Here is an 8,576-nt window from a genome sequence, read left to right on the forward strand (position 1 = left end):
AGGCTGACGTTTCGGGCCTAGACCCTAAACGTCAGCCTCTCTGCTCCTATGATGCTGCTTGGCCTGCTGTGTTCATCCAGCCCTGCACCTTGTTGTCTCTAATTGTTTTCCCTGGTCTGCTGCTGATTCTTTTCCTCAAAGATTTCATTCTGTAACTCTAACATATCTCCAACACTGCCACCATGGTTTGATTTGATCCTTAGGGTTAAGCTTCCAGGAGGTTTGCAACGTCAGATTTGGTCTTGCTCTGCTGAGAGACTGATCTCTTAGATGTACTGTCTCCACTCTTAGTGTCCTGCACCTCAGTCTCTACTTTACCCAAGACCAAGTTATCTGACTCTCAGGAGTCCCAGCTAACATTTTTTTAAACACACTATTATGCATCTCACAGATCTTTGTAATACAGATTTATAACAGAGGTCAGTCCACCCTGTCTTCTCAGTCTGGAAAGCATGTGACTGCTGATGTCAATGTTACATCATCTTACATATTATCATGTCATAACATATGCCTTCTCATTATATTGCAAACTTTTTATTTTGGCACCTATGGGATCAGGATTGTACTGCTGATTAAATATTCTGGTTGAACATGAGGTACATATAACTGATGTAAAAACACATTAGTGTTTTACTTTATTTACAGCCTACATCCCTTAAATAATAATGCAACTTTGTCTTAAATATAACGTACTAGCAGAAAACCTTCTCATATGCACCCTCAACTGACCACTCAGATATTGCAGAGATCGCGATAATACAGTAAACGTCCAGTCTTTCTGGTATATAATTTTTGCCGCTTTATCGCGAGAGCCAATTCACAAGGTTCCCGTTATACTGTATTACAACTTAGATGCCAAAGAACGATGTACAAACATCAGGAAAATATATCTTACATTACTAGCTACAAGATAAAACTGTTCAAGTTTAATTATTCAGATTTGTTTCACATAGCTGTAAAAATTGTTGTATTACAATGTAACATTCTCTTTACCTCTGCATTGCCTCTGCAGGGTATTATTACAGCTCATAGCCCTTCAATAATAATTTCAGATGTTGTCTTCAAAACCTACAAAAGTTTTAATTGCCAAAATCTGGCTGTTATTTTTATCACTCCGATTTCAAAAACTTGGCATCTTCAAGTTAGCTCCTGCTGTGGTCCTTTTTTTGACTCTGCAATTACAGATAGTTTGCTCCTCATCTTGGTCCTTGCCTGCATAGTTCACACTCCAAAGTCAACTTTCTCTGCTGTTGTTTGTGATGTTACTGTGGTTGCCATAGACTAATGGTAACTCAGGCTATAGGTCTCTTGTAAGCCTATTAAAACTATATTCATCAGCATGAATTGTAGTAGGAGTTTCTGGCTAATGGACTCCTGAAAATGGGATTAAAAGATAAAAATAAAGTGATTAAGATATAGCTCGGTCGAACAGATAACCACATAATGCCACAATAAAGGAATTTGATACTTGCATAAACCACGTTTACTTCAGAGAAGAAATCTTTTAGTTTCAATGTCTGCACACAAAGCATATTGTAATATTCAAATTTAATAGCATATCTCTTTGGCAACAGTACATCTAAGTCTATGTTGTCAAGCATATAATCTCCCATTAGCCAAAATCACCAGGCAGCACTTAAAATAGAATTTAAGAGGAAAATACATATTAAAGATACTTTGATATATTTCAATGGAATGAGAGGAAATTTAACCAGGGTAAGTCAGAAGCAAAGACTCGCAGGTAAAATCATAATGGAACAATGACTGACCTTAATCGAACCTGTACCTGAAACATCTTTCTACATTCCAAAATGGGTAAAATGTGGGATAACCAACGGCAGGGCTCCTGTGGCATTTGTATTGTGATTCATCAGGAAGAAATTTGTTAAAGCTGAAGCCTGAATAATAGAGCCAGATACAGGCATGTCACAAGTTTTTCGCTTGGTGAACCACCTATGTACGACCTTGTTAAGAGGTATGTGTTGGTACTTTAGATTTTCCTACTTGTCTGGCCACCTTCTACATCTCCATCAGCATTCTTCTCAAGTTCTCCTCAACTGTAAGTAACCCATGAAGCATTAATTCAGTTGTTCTAGCTCGTTGTGAAATGGGTACCTGTGTAACACCTTTGTTGAGGTGGGCAATGATTTTTCAGCTTCTCCGAGATAGTGTGGGATTTCATCTTCTGTAATTCAGGCCCCATAATTTTGTACTAATTCAAGTATGACCCATAATGCAAGCTGGGCCGGTATTTATGTAAGAAAAAAGACACTCAATTAGGCATGAGGCTGCCATCTCATTGGTTGGTATCAATAATTTGTGGAGCATTTATTGTTCAACAATGTTATGACATGCATTCAGAAATAATAAATTTAAATGAAATTTTTTAGGTTCATGATGGACCTACATTATCCCAAATTCTGTGCTACAAATGGACCCTTATAGGAGGTGGGTGTGTGTGTGGGGTTGGGGTTAGGTGTTTCAATATTATACCAATATTAGCCAGTTTCTAGCAATTAAGAAAAAGGATTATTGTTTATAAGATTTTATGAGGTTGCCAATAGAGCCCTTGAGCTTGGAATAATAAGCTTCATTTTAAGAGCCATAAAGATCTGCAAATGGATGCAATTAGTAGAAACTTGCAATGATGAGTTCAATCTGTAGGAGTGTCTGATTCTGTGGGTTCTACTGCAACATTTTGGAAACACATGCAACAGACAAAAACTTGATTTATACAAAGATAATTTGTATTTAAAGTCGACGATCATTTGTGCTGGTTTGTTCTGGATTGCAGGCAAATTGCACAGAGCCGCAAAGTAATCCAGCAGAAACTCCAGGCTACAGATGTTTAAGTATAGAAATTGGCATTGATATGTGAAATCATTTGGAGTGCTAAATGGTTTTTGCAGTGACTAGAACTAAACTCTTTTGTCCTTGCTGGAATTCAAATCAAAGTATTTGTAATTCTTTTCAAGTCAGTCTGTCATTTGAATCGAAGGTAATTATTTACTCATAAGGCAAAACATGCTATACATGTGTCTTACTGGAAAGCTGTTGTACTTCAATGCAAAGTAATTGTTTTCTTAGAGATAGTAGGAACTGCTGATGCTGGTGAATCTGAGATAAGAAGGTGTAGAGCTGGATGAACACAGCAGGCGAAGCAGCATCAGAGGAGCAGGAAAGCTGACGTTTCGGGTCTGGACCCTTCTTCAGAAATGGAGGAGGGGAAGAGGATTCTGAAATAAATAGAGAGAGATGGGGAGGCAGATGGAAGGTGGATAAAGGAGCAGATGGGTGGAGAGGAGACGGACAGGTCAAGGAGGCAGGGATGGAGCCAGTAAAGGTGAATGTAGGTGGGGAGTTAGGATGGGGGTTGGTCAGTCAAGGGAAGATGAACAGGTCAAGGAGACGGGGATGAGGCTGGTAGGTGAGTGAGGTGGGAGGAGCGGATAGGTGGGAGAAAAGACGGACAGGTCAAGGAGACGGGGACGAGCTGGGCTGGTTTTGGGATGAGGTCGGGGATGGGGAGATTTTGAAGCTTGTAAAGTCCACATTGAGGCCATTGGGCTGCCGGGTTCCCAAACAAAATATGAGGTGCTGTTCTTGCAATCTTCGGGTGGCATCTGTAGGAGGCCCAGGATGGACATGTTGTCCAAGGAGTGGGAGTGGGTGTTGAAGTAGTTCGCAAATGGGAGGTGCAGTCGTTTGTCGCGAACTGAGCATAGGTGTTCCACAAAACAGTCTCCAAGCCTCCTAATTGCTTTCTTACTAGTTTTGTGCAGTTATTGCAATATGCCAAATGCCGAACATGGTCTCATGGAACAGTTACCTCACATGAAATAGTCTAATTTGTAATATTTCAGTTGATAAATATATTCAGTCAACTGCATTGTTCTAAACATAAGACACCAATGAGATTGTTTTCATTTGAATGTATGATATATATATGAATCTGTATTTAATTTCAAAACTTGAGAAGCTTTAACTAAAATACCTATGCCTTTAGAAAGACATGAAGTAAACAGTAAATGTTGCTTCTTCCTTTAGTTTCTCCCATTTTATCTGGTGACAAAATGCTGACTGATCACCCCTTCACTAGGCAGGCACCAACTCTAAATTCAATTCTGCTGTATTTAGGTTTCTCACATTGCATCTCCTCCTTCGACACCAGGCCGCCTACATCTCCCTCCTCCTGGCAACTCCATCTTCACCACTTGCCTCAGCACCTCTCCTCTCCCTCTCTGGATCAGATGATTTCAATCTCTTTTTGCCAGCCCCCTTTCCTCTCTGATGCTCCTCACTGACTCCCTCTTCTATCTTTGTTCACAGGTCTTCTTCATTTATAAGTCAATTAAGTTATAGGCGCCACTGCTCTTTAATTTCATCCTCTTTCACTAAGGTACTTAACCTGCATTCTTGATTGTATGAATATTTCCAACAGCTTTTGTTAATCTATCTCTAGCAGTTGCCATTTTGATGTCTTTTTGCCTGGCTTTGATGTCCAAACTTCTGTTTATTTCTTCCATAGTTGGGGAATTTTCTCTAGTAGTTATTTGCTTTGCATTTCCTCTAGCCTTTTTTATGTGGTTTGTTTATCTTCTTTGAGCTCCAACTACTTTGACAGGCCCTTTTTCATTTGACTGAACCTTCTGTGTATTCTTTCTACCGTGAAGTTTCTTTTCTGGCCCTTCTCCTCCCTGATGATCTTTCATGCATTTCTTTGTGAGCTTTCCTAATAACATTCAGCAAAGGGTTCCACCAATGTTCCATGATGTTTTATATTTCTCTTGGTTGTCTCTGTGACAGCTCTCTGAATCCTTCCCTTTCCCTTTTAGATCTTTCAGTTTCTACCAGCTGATGTTCTGTCTACTTCTTGGTCACCTGTTCTTTGTGCTTTCTTCTTTAGTCATACTTGTCCACTGGATGGTAATGCTTGCTCATTTCTCACAGGGTTCAGGTTGAAACCTGTGACTTGCGTGTCACTTTCAGTTGAGCCCTAGGTGCCATTTCTGATCAAATCAACCACTTTTTGGATTTGGCAGGTGGTTTTACAGTCAGATGCCCTTCCTGCCTCAAACTCTCTCTGACTATCACATCTGGGACTGGTCCTGATACATGTTGGCTTACCTGCATTAGAACCGTAGTTACCCTGGGAATCAATAAATGGCATCAAACTCAGACAAAGCACATACAACTTAGCTCAGGTCTACAGATCTTTACAAGTACCTTTAATTATCTTGTTATTAACCTTTATGGTTCTTTGAATGTGGTGAACTGTGTGTTCTAAAATTCAGCCAACAGATAAATCTAATTTGATATGCCATTCTGTACCATTCAATTAGACTGACGGACTAAATGTATATTGTACAAAATATATACCTAGGATGTAGCCACCATCCGTTCACTATAACAAAAAAACTTGTCAGAACACATTTCTATGATAGACAGTTTTTATTGTAAATGTGGTATCTATGTAAGTATGTAACACTACAGTTGACTATCCACCAATATCCCTCTCCACCTCAGTTCAATAAAGGTAATGCTCCAATACCTCAGTTATGATCATAGGACTACAACACAGAAACAGGTCTTGTGGCCCAGTCATTGAGTTCTTTTGTTTTTCCTTCATATGCATCAGTGCTGATCTCATTTGCCCGGTAAGGTCCCCATCCCTTTACTATTTCTTTCTTCAAATATGATTAATGCTCTTACTCCTCAGCCTGAACTGCCAGAAACACCCAGTGCTTCAGCCATCTTTACTTCTTTATTTCCAAAATTGTTGTATGTTTTACTATTTAAATATAAGAAATATAAAATCATAATGTTATACAAATATATGAATCAAAAGCAGGACTAGGCCATTCAGCCCCTAAGTCTGCTCTGCCATTCATTAAGATCATGCCTGAAATGATGGTAACCTCAAATCTGCATTCCCACCTAGCCCTGATAACTTTTCAACCCCTTACTTAACAAGGATCAATCTACCTCTACCTTAAAAATATTCAAGGACATTGCTTTCACAACCTCCAAAGACTTTCAAAGACTAGCAACTCTGAAGGGAAAAATGCTGAGCTTCTGTTAACTTGTTTCTGATTTGTGCATAGTGGCTATCTGGATGCAAATTGCATAATTATGCTAATTTTGAGGAGTTTCTTTCTCAAATTTTAGCTCAAACACATGTATATTTTCAAACACCTTTGAATGGAAGAGCTTAGAATGGAATTTAAAACAAACCTTCTGCTTTGTAAAAAGTCCTTGATATGTTTAAGAGTGATAACCAGATTAAGTTTTATTAATGCAGTTAAAAATTGGTTTATCGCTAAATATAAGCATTTCCTTACAGTGTCTAATATGCCTTCTTCAGGAACACAATTTTAATAATTGAACATGACTTCATATCATATAGTCATATCATAACATCAGTTCCATAGTGAATTTTTAAAAGTGTTATACTCAAAACTTCTAAAATATTCCTATTATCACTGTGACTACAACAAGTAACTTATTTCTAGAGCCTCCATGAAGGCTTGCAAATTACCACAAATAGTCACAATTTGCAATGGTGTTTAATTCTATATGGATTGTAGTCAACTCTATGCGAACGGCTAAATTCTGGCAAAATGTTTTCTAAATGAGTGCCAAAAATTGCAGAATCTTCAGTTGTGCTGAGTGTAATTTGTGCTTAAATTTCACAATCTTTTTAACAATTTTAAGGAATTACACTGAAGATAAAATGTGATTTGGTAGAAAGTCCGGGTCAGTACATCTCTCATTATATTGAGGACTGAACTATGTCTTGCCTTGATTTCTCTCTAACCCTGCCTCATATGGAGGATATAACTTGGTCTTCATTCTGAACAGTTTTGTGGGAGGTAAACTAGCGTAGTCACTGACTACGTAGTCACTGATGTTTTAGCCATAATACCATAAGACCATAAGACATAGAAGCAGAAATTAGGTCATTCAGTCCCATCGAGTCTGCTCCGCCATTCAATCATGGCTGATAAGTTCCTCAACCCCATTCTCCTGCTTTCTCCCCATAACCCTTGATCCCCTTGATAATCAAGAACCTATCTATCTCAGTCTTAAATGTACTCAATGACCTGGCCTCCACAGCCTTCTGTGGCACTGAATTCCATAGATTCACCACTCTCTGGCTGAAGAAGTTTCTCCTTATCTCCGTTCTAAAAGGACTTCCCTTTACTCTAAGGCTGTGTCCTCAGGTCCTAGACTCTCCTACCAATGGAAGCATCTTCCCAACATCCATTTTGTCCAGGCCATTCAGTATTCTGAAAGTTTCAATTAGATCCCCTCTCATCCTTCTAAACTCCATTGAGTATAGTCCAAGAGTCCTCAAACATTCCTCATATGTTAAGCTTTCCATTCCTGGGATCATTCTCATGAACCTCCTCTGAACCCGCTCATCCTTCCTGAGATATGGGGCCCAAAACTGCACACAATACTCCAAATGTGGCCTGACCAGAGCCTTATAAAGCCTCAGTAGTACATCCTTGCTTTTATATTCAGTATTCTTGCTTCGGTTCATGAACATATAAATTTTGGAGCCTCTGCAGCATACACAGATACTTCTGTCCCCTTGCAAAATAAGGTGAATGTTACTGCTATACTTTGTTGCTCTTTGGAACTTATCATCACTCTATATTAAATATTGAACAGTGGAGGTGGTGAATACATTTTTAAAGAAATATGGGAGAGGACAATTTCCAGCCTGTTCTTCTATTTATAGTAAAAGGATAAAGATAAACTCTGAAACAAGACTCAACTCCAAATAGTAGACAAAGGAAATCTCGCCATACATTACTGTTTTTATGCCAAATAAATTGATACACACAGAAACAGATGGGTTTAAACTAACACTGTAAGAAATATTATAATGGAAAAATTCCAATTTATGAAGCAATTTTAGTCTTTTTCCAATTTTTTTTCCACTTTGCTTCAAATACCAATTCTTGTGTGGTTTATTAAAAGATCCATGATTTCAATTTGAATTAAATGAAATAAACTTACCTCATTTAGCATTCATATACTAAAGATTTTCTGAATCAATATAATTTAATGTAATACAATATTATTCAATATAATTTAATGCACAGGCCATGCTATTTTATACTGTAATATCATTTTTATCCAAATATTCAGCTGCTGATTCTTTTACAATTAATTTAGCTTGATGATAAGCAGTAATTTATTTATAGTTTTGAAAATACTATAAAATAAGAACTTAATTGTATGTTTTTATCAGATAACAAGAAGGTTTAGAATAAATCTTTTTAACCTGTGGAAGTATCTGATGTGCATTCCAATTTAACCTGTTCCCTACATAGATGTTGCCTAGACACTTGAATGGAAATATTCCAGCCACTTCAACTGCTACCACGTTTTATGCTCCACTATTATCAATGGCTTCCCTTCTTCCTTAAGTACGATGTACATGAATACTCTGCTCTTAGCAAGTTTTGAAACACTATTTCTTAAGGCGGCGAACATTTGTAGTCTTTGAAGGGCTTCTAGACTTTGGCTGCATACATCAGGGATTAATGTTGCTAAGCATCAGT

The 8,576-nt window shown here is 38.0% G+C and overlaps 1 long non-coding RNA gene across 1 annotated transcript; it reads right to left on the minus strand.

Moving 5' to 3' along the window:
- Positions 1 to 904: 904 nt before the first annotated feature.
- Positions 905 to 1,895, minus strand: LOC125481410. Its single transcript, XR_007261321.1, has 2 exons — positions 1,770 to 1,895; positions 905 to 1,374 (listed from the first exon to the last, which is right to left on the minus strand). It is a non-coding gene; the product is annotated as an uncharacterized LOC125481410 (long non-coding RNA).
- Positions 1,896 to 8,576: the final 6,681 nt, after the last annotated feature.

Source organism: Rhincodon typus, unplaced genomic scaffold, assembly GCF_021869965.1.
Source record: "Rhincodon typus isolate 14 unplaced genomic scaffold, sRhiTyp1.1 hic_rhity00002038, whole genome shotgun sequence".
Taxonomy (NCBI): Eukaryota; Metazoa; Chordata; class Chondrichthyes; order Orectolobiformes; family Rhincodontidae; genus Rhincodon; species Rhincodon typus.